Source organism: Scyliorhinus torazame, chromosome 20, assembly GCF_047496885.1.
Source record: "Scyliorhinus torazame isolate Kashiwa2021f chromosome 20, sScyTor2.1, whole genome shotgun sequence".
NCBI classification, from domain to species: domain Eukaryota; kingdom Metazoa; phylum Chordata; class Chondrichthyes; order Carcharhiniformes; family Scyliorhinidae; genus Scyliorhinus; species Scyliorhinus torazame.
This window is the reverse complement of record NC_092726.1, coordinates 102970335-102981358: the sequence shown is the minus strand read 5'-3', so window position 1 is coordinate 102981358 and position 11024 is coordinate 102970335. Positions and strand designations below refer to the sequence as shown.

Genomic DNA, 11024 nt, shown 5'->3' with positions numbered 1-11024 from the left:
TTATCAATCGCATTTAAACAGTGACCTCAGTAAATCAATCGCTTTTACAAAGTGCCCGCCAGTAAACCAAATGCGCTTAAATAGTGCCCTGCAGTTTTTCAATCGCATATAAACCGTGCCTCAAAGTAAATAAATCACATTTAAACAGTTCCATGCAGTGAACCAAATGTTTTTAAACAGTGCCCTGCAGTAAACCAAATGCATTTCAACTGTGCCCTACAGTAAATTGAATGTGCTGAACCAGTGCCATGCACAACACAAATGCAGTTGAACAGTGGCCCACACTCAATCAAAAGCATTTAGAAAGTGCCCTGCAGTAAACCAAATGCATTTAACCAGCGCCCTGCAGGAAATCAAATTCATTTAACCAGCGCCCTACAGTAAATCAAATTCATTTAAACAGTGCCCCCAGAGTAAATACAATGCATGAAAACAGAGGCCTACGATAAACCAAATACGTTTATCCAGTGGACTACATTAAATCAAATGCATTTAAACAGTGCCCTACAGTCAACTAAATACATTTATACAGTGCACCACAGTCAATCAAATGTGTTTAAACAGTGCCCGACACTAAAGCAAATGCATTTAAACTGTGCTCTGGACAAACTCAAATGCATTTAATCAGTGCCCTACAGCAAACCAAACGTATTTGACCAGTGCCGTAATGTAAAATCACTTGGATTTAAACAGTGCTCTGCAGTAAATCAAATGCATTTAAACAGTGCCCTACCGTAAATCAAATACATTTAAACAGTACTTTATAGTAAACCAAATGCATTTAATCACTGCCCTACTGTACATCAATCGCATTTAAACAGTGTCCGACAATAACCAAATGCACTTAAATTGTGCCCTACCGTACATCAATCTTATTTGTTATGGGCCAGGGTTTAGAGACTCCCAAAGTGTATCATGGAGTTCACCTGACCCACCTGACCCAGAACTTTTAATAGACTGTGGTATGGGGAGCACACGGCCCACTCTACAGGGGTGGTACAGCAGAAATGGAAAATATATTTAAAAAAACAAATCGATGTTTATTCTATGAATTTAAGTTAACCTTTTTAAAACATATAGTGAACATCTTAGCAACCATTAATTCAACTACAACCCCCAAAGAATACAACACCAAGTAATGCTAACGCTGTCCTTTTAACATCCAGAAGACTTACAAAAAACAGAACCTTTAACAGAAGCACATCTGGTTAACGTCACTCCTGAAAACGTTTATAATTCTGACTTCACCAAATGATCAAGAGATAGACGCATCATGGCAGCGAGATCAAGAGTACACCGGCTCTGTCTGGCTTCAGTTCCAACACTGAAACTAAAACACACCCTGCAGCAAACAGCCTAAAACGAAAGTAAAAAGCTGCCAGACAGCCCAGCACCACCCATACGCTGACGTCACTGATAAACACTCGTTTCTTAAAGGTACATTTCTTAAACACCCATTTCTTAAAGGTACTCTCACATGACACATCCGCCCAAGAAAAAAAATAAACCATCAACTTCAAGATGGTTTCATTTTTCACCTTGTCACTATCCTTTAAGAAATGCACGAAGTAAACACACTTTTGCGTTTCTAAAAACAACGCTAACAGGGATAATAATATAGTCCATTTTTGTTCTTCTTCCTTCAACTGAAGCCCTTCTCGATTGACAGTCACTTTCAACATGACATTTTACTTAAATGTTCGATGGAATTCACTCATGCCAAGAAATCACATTATTTCCCTATGTGTGAGGGTATCGGAAACTTCTCAATGAAAGTGACTTGGGTTTTTCCAAATTCACTTTTGGCTAGGTTTATCACCAAACCCGCCTCCTGAAGTCGATGGAATAATTCCATCAGACGTTTCAACTGTTCTTTTCATGTCTGGCTGAAAATTGTCAGATCGTCGATGTATACCACACAATTGGGTAATCCTAAAACAACTTTGTTAGTTAACCATTTAAATGTGGCTGGGGCGTTTTTCATGCCAAATGGCATAACTTTGAATTGTTATACACCATCTGGAGTCACAAAAGCTGAAATCTCCTTCGCCCTTTCGGATAAAGACACCTGCCCGTAACCCTTAAGTAAATCCAGTTTGGAAATAAAAGCTGATTGTCCCACTTTCCCAATTCAATTCGCCAAACGTGGGATAGGGTAAGTGCCCGTTCTTGTAACTGCATCAACCTTTCTATTGTCCACACACAGCTGTTGGGTACCGTCTGGTATTGGTATCATCAATATGGGCGAGCTCCATTGGCTGCAACCCGCTTCAATTATGCCATTTTAAAGCATAATCTCAATCTCTTTGTTAACCCGAGCCAATTTTAAAGGATTACGTCTATATGGATGTCGTTTGATTGGAACAGCATTTCCCACATCTACATCATGTATAGCCATTTTAGTATTTCCCAATTTATGTCCACAAACTTGCCCATGTGATAACTTTGAGGTCAGTCTGTTTTTCCTCTGGAAGGTAACTCTACAATTTATCCAAATTTTTAAGAACAGCCCCGTTTTCCAATTTAATTTGAGGTATGTCAAATTCACAGCCATCTGGATTTGGTTGGTCATTTTGAGTTAGAATCATTAAAACCTTTTTCTCTCCTTCCCTTTCCAAGCACCTTTTAAGCATATTCGCATGACACACTCGGTGAGTCTTCCTTTTATCTGGTGTTGTTACCACGTAATTCATTTCACTTAATTTCCTTTCAATCTGATATGGTCCACAAAACCTATCTTTTAAAAGTTCACCTCCCACTTGGAACAATACTGAAGCTTGATCTCCACAGGCAAAACTACGAACTTTGGATTTCTTGTCCGCTACCCGTTTCATCGCATTTTGCGCAACTTTTAAATGTTGTCTCGCCAATTGACCTGCTCTATTTAATCGTTCCCTAAAATTTGACACGTAATCCAATTATGTAATTTCTGATTTCACCAATTTTTCCTTAATCAATTTAAGTGGTCCTCTTGCCTCATGACGAAAAATTAGTTCAAAAGGACTAAATTTGGTTGACTCATTAGGTGCAGCCATAATTGCAAACAGTACGAATGGACTTTCTTTATCACAATCCTCTCAATAATCGTGACACTAAGCCCTCAACATTGTCTTTAATTTCTGACGCCACCTTTCTAAAACTCCCTGCGATTCTGGGTGGTACGCAGTTGATTTAAATTGTTTCATTCCTAAACTATCCATAACTTCTTTGAATAATCAGGAGGTAAAATTTGATCCTTGATCCGGTTGTATTTCTGTGGCTCATCTATTGCTAGTAAATAATTTAAGTAATTCTTCCAGAATCTTTTTAGTTGTAATGATACTGGAATGGCCTCCGGAAACCTAGTAGACACCTCCATTATCGTCAAAAGATATTGATTCCAACTTTTTGTTTTAGGAAGTTGCCCTACGCAATCAATTAGGACTCTTGTAAAAGGTTCCTCAAATGTTGCAACGGGTATTAAGGGCGCTGGTTTTATCATTGCTTGAGGTTTCCCTGTCACCTGACATGTGTGACATGACTGACAACATTTAATTACATCTTTCTGGCGTACAGGCCAATAAAATTCATTTTGTATTTTAGCTCAAGTTTTCTTTATTCCCAAATGACCTCCCGCTGGTACCTCATGTGAAACTCGCAACATCTCCATTCCATACCCAACGGCAATACGACTTGATGAACTTCTGCCCACTTTTCATCCGCCTGCATATATAAAGGTCTCCATTTTCTCATCATGCCATTACTTTTACGGTAATAACACTCTGTTATACACTCTTCCGTGTATGTTTCTGATACATCCGTTTTATTTCTATATCTTTCTGTTGTAACTCTGCCAATTTTCCTGAACTAAAAATATCCGCCTCATCCTCCACCTGATCTTTTTCTTTGTCACCCATCTGATCAAAAATCGGTTCTGATAATTGCACTTCAACTTCATCTTCACTCTCTGAATTCCCCTCCTGTTTTAAGCTGTGACTTTGCGACCTTGTAACTACAGAATCCGGAAAAATCCTTCAACATTTCAGTTGTCTGATTTCCCACTGGATTATCAACCACCGTGGGCATCACTCCCACCTGCGATTCAGCTATATCATTACCCAAGATAAACTGTATTCCTGGACAAGAGAGTTTCTCTATTACTCCTACTACCACCTCACCACTCTTCACTGGACTTACCAACCTTACCTTATATAATTGAACACTACTCCTCTCACCCTGAATTCCACATATTACCACCTTTTCTGGCAGCATTCTTCCCAAACTACATAACTCCTCATCTCCTACCATTAAAGATTGACTAGCTCCCGTATCTCTTAAAATTGTGACTTCTTTACCTGCTCCTCATGATACACATGAGTAACCTTTGCCAACACAAGTAAATTCTTGAAAGAGATCTGGCACCATTTCATCAATCACCTCTTGATCAGGTGTACAATCTTTTGCACCTCCTTCGCTTCTTCTGGGCTTTCCTTTACCACTTTAACTACCCCGACTGTCTTATCCTGTTTTACCACATCAGCCTTCACAGCGCTTTTCTTCAAGCACCAACACTGTGACTTTACATGGCCTAGTTTATGACAGTGAAAACATTTGAACATTTTCATGTCTCTTCCACCCTCCTGGATTTTTACTCTGAGGTGCACTGTCCTTATTATATCCCATCACATCACCTTTACTTTTACCACTTGAGTATTTCTCATGTCCCCAGTTTCCATCCCTCACAGGCTGAAACTGATGTCGGCAACCAAGCTTTGATTTATGAACTAATTCATAATCATCTGCCATTTTGCTGCTAATCTCGCAATTTTAACCCTCTGTTCTTGCACATGAGTGCTTACTGCATCAGGAATTCAATTTTAAACTCCTCCAAAAGTATAATTTCTCTGAGAGCTTCATACGTTTGGTCTATTTTCAATCCCTTATCCACCTATCAAAATTAATTTGTTTGAGCCTTTCAAACCCCATGTATGTATGACCAAATTCTTTCTTTAAATTTCTAAACCTTTGTCAGTGACCTTCATGCACGAGTTCATATGCACCTAAGATGGATTTGGTCACCTCCTCATACGTCCCAGACACCTCCTCCGGTAGTGATGCAAACACTTCCCTAGCTCTACCTTCCAGCTTTGTTTGAATCAGTAATACCCACATGTTCTGTGGCCTTTTTATTTGTTTAGCCACCTTCTCAAATTAAATGAAAAAGGCTTCTACCTCCTTCTCGTCAAACCTTGGCAATGCTTGGACATATTTAAATAAATTTCAACAAAGCCTTCAACTTTGAAGCTCTTTCTCACTATCCTCATCACTATCATCCAACTGTATGTTTCCCATTACGTCTACCAATTTTAAATGACTGTCATTTTCCATGGCCATTTTCTGAAGTTCAAACTCTCTCTCTTTATTTTTGTCCCCTGGTCTGTATCTCCCTTTATCTTTCTCTTTGTTCTGCTGGGACTATTCTTTCCTTTCTACTTTCTTCTCTCAACTTTTCGATTTCTTCTCTCTCTCTCGTTCATTTTCGTCTCTCTCTCTTTCTTATTCCTCTCTATCTCTTTCTTTCTCCCTTTCTTTTTCCTACAGCAAACTAAACGCATTTAAACAGTGCCCTACAGTGAATCAAATATCCAGAAACAGTGCCCCAGAATAAATCCAAAGTATTTATACAGTGCACTGCAGTAAATCAAATATAATTAAATAGCGCACAACAGTCCAGCAACTGTATTTAAACAGTGCCCTCGAGTAAATTAAATGCATTTCAACGGGCCCGACTGTAAATCAAATGCATTTAAACAGTGTCCTACGTTTAGTCAAATGCATTTAAACAACACTCTACAGTTAACCAAATGTTTTTAAACAGTGCTTTATAGTAAATCAAATGTATTTAAACAGTGCCCTACAGTCAAACAGACCTTATTTAAACAGAGCATTACAGTAACACACCAATTAAAAGTGCCCTACTGTAATCGAACTTAAAATGTGCCCGATAATAAATCATGTTTTTAAACATTAAACATGTTTATGTAAAGCGAATTGCTTTGGGGACCTAAAAACACACTTTTCTCGAGGCCAGTATATGCCCTTCCAGAAACTCAATGGGATCCAGCCAAATTAATACTGTTCCATATTTCTATCCAGCATATTAATTCTGCTCCATTTTAATATGCAGCCATATTAATACGGCTCCATATTAATACTGTTCCATGTTAATACTCTTCCACATTAATCCTTTTCCATATAGTCCTGTTATATTTGAGTACGGTGCCATATTAATGTCCAGTCATATTAATACTGCTCCAATTTAATACTGTTCCATATTAATTCTGTTCCATATTAAAATGCAGCCATATTAATACTCTTCCATATTAATACTCTTCCATATTAATACTCTTCCATATTAGTGCTGCTTCATTTTAAGACCTTTACAAATGAGTACTGTTCCATATTAATGTCCAGCAGATAAACACTGTTCCATATTAATACTCGTTCATATTATAACTTTTCCATATTAGTAGTGTTCCATATTAATACTGTTCTATATGATTACTGTTCCATATTAATATCCAGCCATGTTAATACTGTTCCATATTAGTACTGTTCCATATTAATATCTGGCCATATTAATATCCGGCCATATTAGCACTGTTCCATAGTAATACAGTTCCATATTAACATCCAGCCACATTCCATATTAATAATAATCATCTTTGTCATAAGTAGTCTTACATTAACACAACAACGAAGTTACTGTGGAAAGCCCTTCGTCGCCACATTCTGGCGCCTGTTCGGGTACACAGAGGGAGAATTCAGAATGTCCAATTCACCTAACAAGCACGCCTTTCGTGCCTTGTGGGAGGAAACCGGAGCACCCGCAGGAAATGCACGCAGACACCGGGAGAACATGCAGGCTCCGCAAAGAGAGTGACCCAAGCTAGGAATAAAATCTGGGATCCTGGAGCTGTGAAGATATGGTTCCATATTAATACTATTCCATATTAGTACTGTTCCATATTAATATTCAGCCATATTAATACTATTCCATATTAATACGGTTCCAAGTTAATATGCAGCCATATTAACACTGCTCCATACTAATAATGTTCCATATTAATATCCAGCCACATTAATGCTGTTCCATTTCAATATGGTTCCATATTAATATGCAGCCAGATTACTGCGTTTTTGCTCAATGCCTGCTACCCCGCCCCCCACATGGAGGTTGGACATGGCCCGACTTGCCCATAAGGCTTTGTGCAAGAAAATTTCACAGGCCACAGATGGCTATATTATTAATAACTAGAATGGGAAAGTCTCGCCCTTCACGTTCTGGGAGGCCGCGAAGGCTGTGATCAGGAGTGATATCATGGCCTAGAACGCACGTAGAAACAAGGTAGAGAGGGCGGCTAGGCGACAGTTGTAGACTCCATACTGGAGGTAGACGGGCGATACTCTGAGGACTCGCCCAAAGAACTCCTGGCGGAGAGGAAAAAGCTACAAATTGACTTTGACCTGCTCTCCACGAGGGAAGCAGTGCAGCAACTCCGCCAGGCACGGGAGGCCCTTTACGAACACGGAGATAAAGCCAGCCACTGCTGGTTCACCAGCTGAGAAAGCAGGCAGCCACGGGGGTAATAGCTCAGATTAGAAGCAGCAGACCAAATCCAGTGGCTGATCCAAAAAATGTCTACGAGGCATTTGAGACATTCTTCCGGGGGTTATTCACCAAAAGCCCTCAAATCAGGGATGAAACAGTTCATCGATGGACGGGACACGCCAGTTGTGAGACAGACTGAAAATGGGACTGGAAGCACCAGTAAAACTGGGAGAAGGATAGCGCAGTGGTGAGCCCTCGTTCCTCATGGTCCCGCCCGCCCCACACATCCCTGTGACGATGGATGTGGCTGTCCTGCAGCCCAGTTGTGTGTAGAAGCTGGGATTCGTCTTTCTGGAGCTGCAGGAGGTTAGAGGGAATTTAAACACGTCTTCAACGTCATTAAGATTTTTTTTTAAAGATAGAAATGGATAGATCCTCTGACCCTAATTGCTCTACTGCATAAATCCCACCTTAGATACTGTTCCAACCCACTGGACTTTCCACTATTCCAAATCCAGCAATACTCAGGAAGAATCATTGTTATCCTATCCAGCCGACTGTTCTATATTGAAGAAGCTGGTGAACTTCAGAAGGACAATTCTGCCTTCCTATCCACACTTCTGTTCACACATCAGTGCACTACGTCCAGATATACTTTGGACTGACTTTTCTGTGTCATTTTTGGCTCTATTGTTCATAAAAACATTTCAAGCTGAGCTGTACGAGATCTGCGTGTCCCCAGTGCACTCTGCTGAACACATCCAGATATAGTCTGGAGCAATATTTCGCTGTTCCGTTCTAACCTGGTGCTCCAACGGACACATGCACCTGCCCTGCAGCCGAACATGTATGTGTTTGATTTCCCAACCACTGTCCACACCCACTGACCCAAGCTGTACTTCAGAAGCCAATCTGTCTGTGCCATTCGCCTTGGATTGTTTCGGAATCCTACGTCAGGCTCGAATGTAGGTTACGATTCTTTATAGAATCATAGAATCCCTACAGTGCGGAAGGCGGGTCATTCGGCCCAACGAGTCTGCACCAGCCCTTAGAAAGAGCAACCTATTTAAGCCCAGACCGCCACCATATCCACATTCCCGCAACCCAATCTAACCTAAAGGGCAATTTAGCACGGCGAATCCACCTGACCTGCACATATTTGGACTGTGGGAGGAAAACAGAGCACCCAGAGGAAACCGTGTCAGAGAAAGTGCAAACTCCACATAGACAGACATCCGAGGCTGGAATTGAACCTGGGTTGCTGGCGCTCTGAGGCAAGCGTGCAAACCACTGTGACACCGGATTGCAGACTCCTGGACTCTGCACTGCACAGATTCACCGTGTAGGACAATCTCTGGGGTCTCTGACAGCCTCTTTTCTGTTTTAAAATGAAATACACAGTTCTTAAAATTAAGAGTAGTCAATTATTTTTCCAATTTATGGTGGCTAATCCACCTACCTCCCACATCTTTGAGTTGTGGGGTGAGACCCACGCAGAACTGGGGAGAATGTGCAAACTCCACGCGGCTAGTGACCTGGGGCCGGGGTCGAACCCGGGTCCTCGGCGCAGCGAGGCAATGTGGACTGGGACCTTAAGGAAATTAGGAGAGCAAAAACGGTACATGAAAGGATACAGGCAGGTAAAATGAACGAACGTCCTAAGTAGTTTTAACAGCTCATTAAGGGTAAAAGGATAACTCGGGAATTAGCCGGAAAACATGGGCTATCGCTTCTCGGCCTTTTGGTTCAGATCAAGTGTAGTATCTGTTCTTATCAGTTTAATACCTGGTATGTTCTCTATCTGGGGACCGAATATTAAATTGATTTTTGGGACTCGGAGATGGTTCAGGGGCTTGCTTCTTCCGCTCCACGCATTAACCTCGTCTTGCAATGCTTCCAGGAATGGTGCCTTCACCCCGCTTTGGGGAGCAAAAAGTACAAATGCAGAAAATGGCGCAAAACCTGGCTGCCCCTCTTCTCTCTTGTCCAGTTGTCTCATCCTGACCAATTTAAGGCCTTTCAGGCTTCAAAGCATTGCTAGCTTTTCTGCTGGCGGGCGCTTCGTGCACTAATGTTGCGAGCCGATGGACTCGCAGACTTGCGGCAGCCAGGCTCCGTTTTCAGCTGATATGCCACACAGATTTCCTGCTGCTTTTTACAGGCCACTCCCTTTCACTCCAGGATGCCGACTTGCCTTCTCCTCACTTCAGTTACCACAGCCCTTAATCCTGCATAACAGGGAAGTGTGGCGACAGACTGAACGGCATCCTGATTTGGATGTAGGTATACCTTCACTGTGTCTCTTTTCGTTCTCCGGAGTCCACGACCAACACGCCAGGGTGGAGCTCAGTGAGACTAGACATTGCCCCTGTTGGATTCCGCCAGTACTTGCTGCTTGCACGGATTGCCCTTTGTTCGGCAAAGCTGGAGGTTTCTTCGACTCCCTGCGTTGGGTGTCACTGGGCCTTCACAGCATCTCCATTTCTTCTGGTGATGACAGGGGACGGCGTGACAGACGATGTCTCCCTGTTGTGTTTTACTGGTTCTGCATACACAGACTCCACCGTGCTCGGCCAAGCTGGAGGTCTCTTGACCATCAGTGACCGTAGACTAAAAGTTCCAAAGCACAGTCGAGCGCAGCAAGGTGCACCTGAATGTCGGTGGACGAGGAGGACAAGAGCCATAGGCGGAAAATATGGGCTATCGCTTCTCGGCCTTTTGGATCAGATCAAATGTAGTATTTGTTCTTATCGGTGCAGCTACCGCCAAGGGGGAAAGACCACTGTGTAACGTTTTTCCAGCAAATACACACCGAGGGGCGGGTAACAGTACAAACCCCACTTGGTCTGGGCCGCTAACACTCCAATGTATAAAACAAACATGACAATGTAAATATTTAAGAAGGAATTGTAATGTAAAGAGTGATATGTGTATAAGAATATCAAAATATAATGGAAGAAAGTCAAAGCAGTGTGTAGCTCTGACGGAAATGTACAGTCAAGACAATTCGAAATGTTCTGTAATGCTTATGATAAACTTAATGAATAAAGTATGTTTTTTTGAATTAAAAAAATATATACATTTTCTTATCAGTTTAATATCTGATATGTCCTCTATCTGGGGACCGAATATTAAATTGATTTTTGGGACTCGGAGATGGTTCAGGGGCTTGCTCCTTCCGCTCCACGCATCAACCTGGTCTTGCAATGCTTCCAGGAATGGTGCCTTCAGCCCGCTTTGGGGAGCAAAAAGTACAAAAGCAGAAAAGAGCGCAAAACCTGGCTTCCCGTTTTCGCTCTTGTCCAGTTGTCTCATCCAGACCAATTTAAGGCCTTTCAGGCTCCAAAGCATTGCTAGCTTTTCTGCTGGCGGGCGCTTCGAGCACTAATGTTGCGAGCCGATGGACTCGCGGACTTGCGGTAGCCAGGCTCAG

At 41.9% G+C, this 11024-nt stretch overlaps 1 non-coding gene and 1 pseudogene across 1 annotated transcript; both read left to right on the top strand.

Annotated features, from left to right (window-relative positions):
• Window positions 1-9316: 9316 nt before the first annotated feature.
• LOC140397825 (U2 spliceosomal RNA) lies at window positions 9317-9507 on the top strand. The gene has a single exon (XR_011937252.1). It is a non-coding gene; the product is annotated as a U2 spliceosomal RNA (small nuclear RNA).
• A 1135-nt stretch (window positions 9508-10642) lies between these two features.
• Window positions 10643-10823, top strand: LOC140397341 (U2 spliceosomal RNA; annotated as a pseudogene).
• Window positions 10824-11024: the final 201 nt, after the last annotated feature.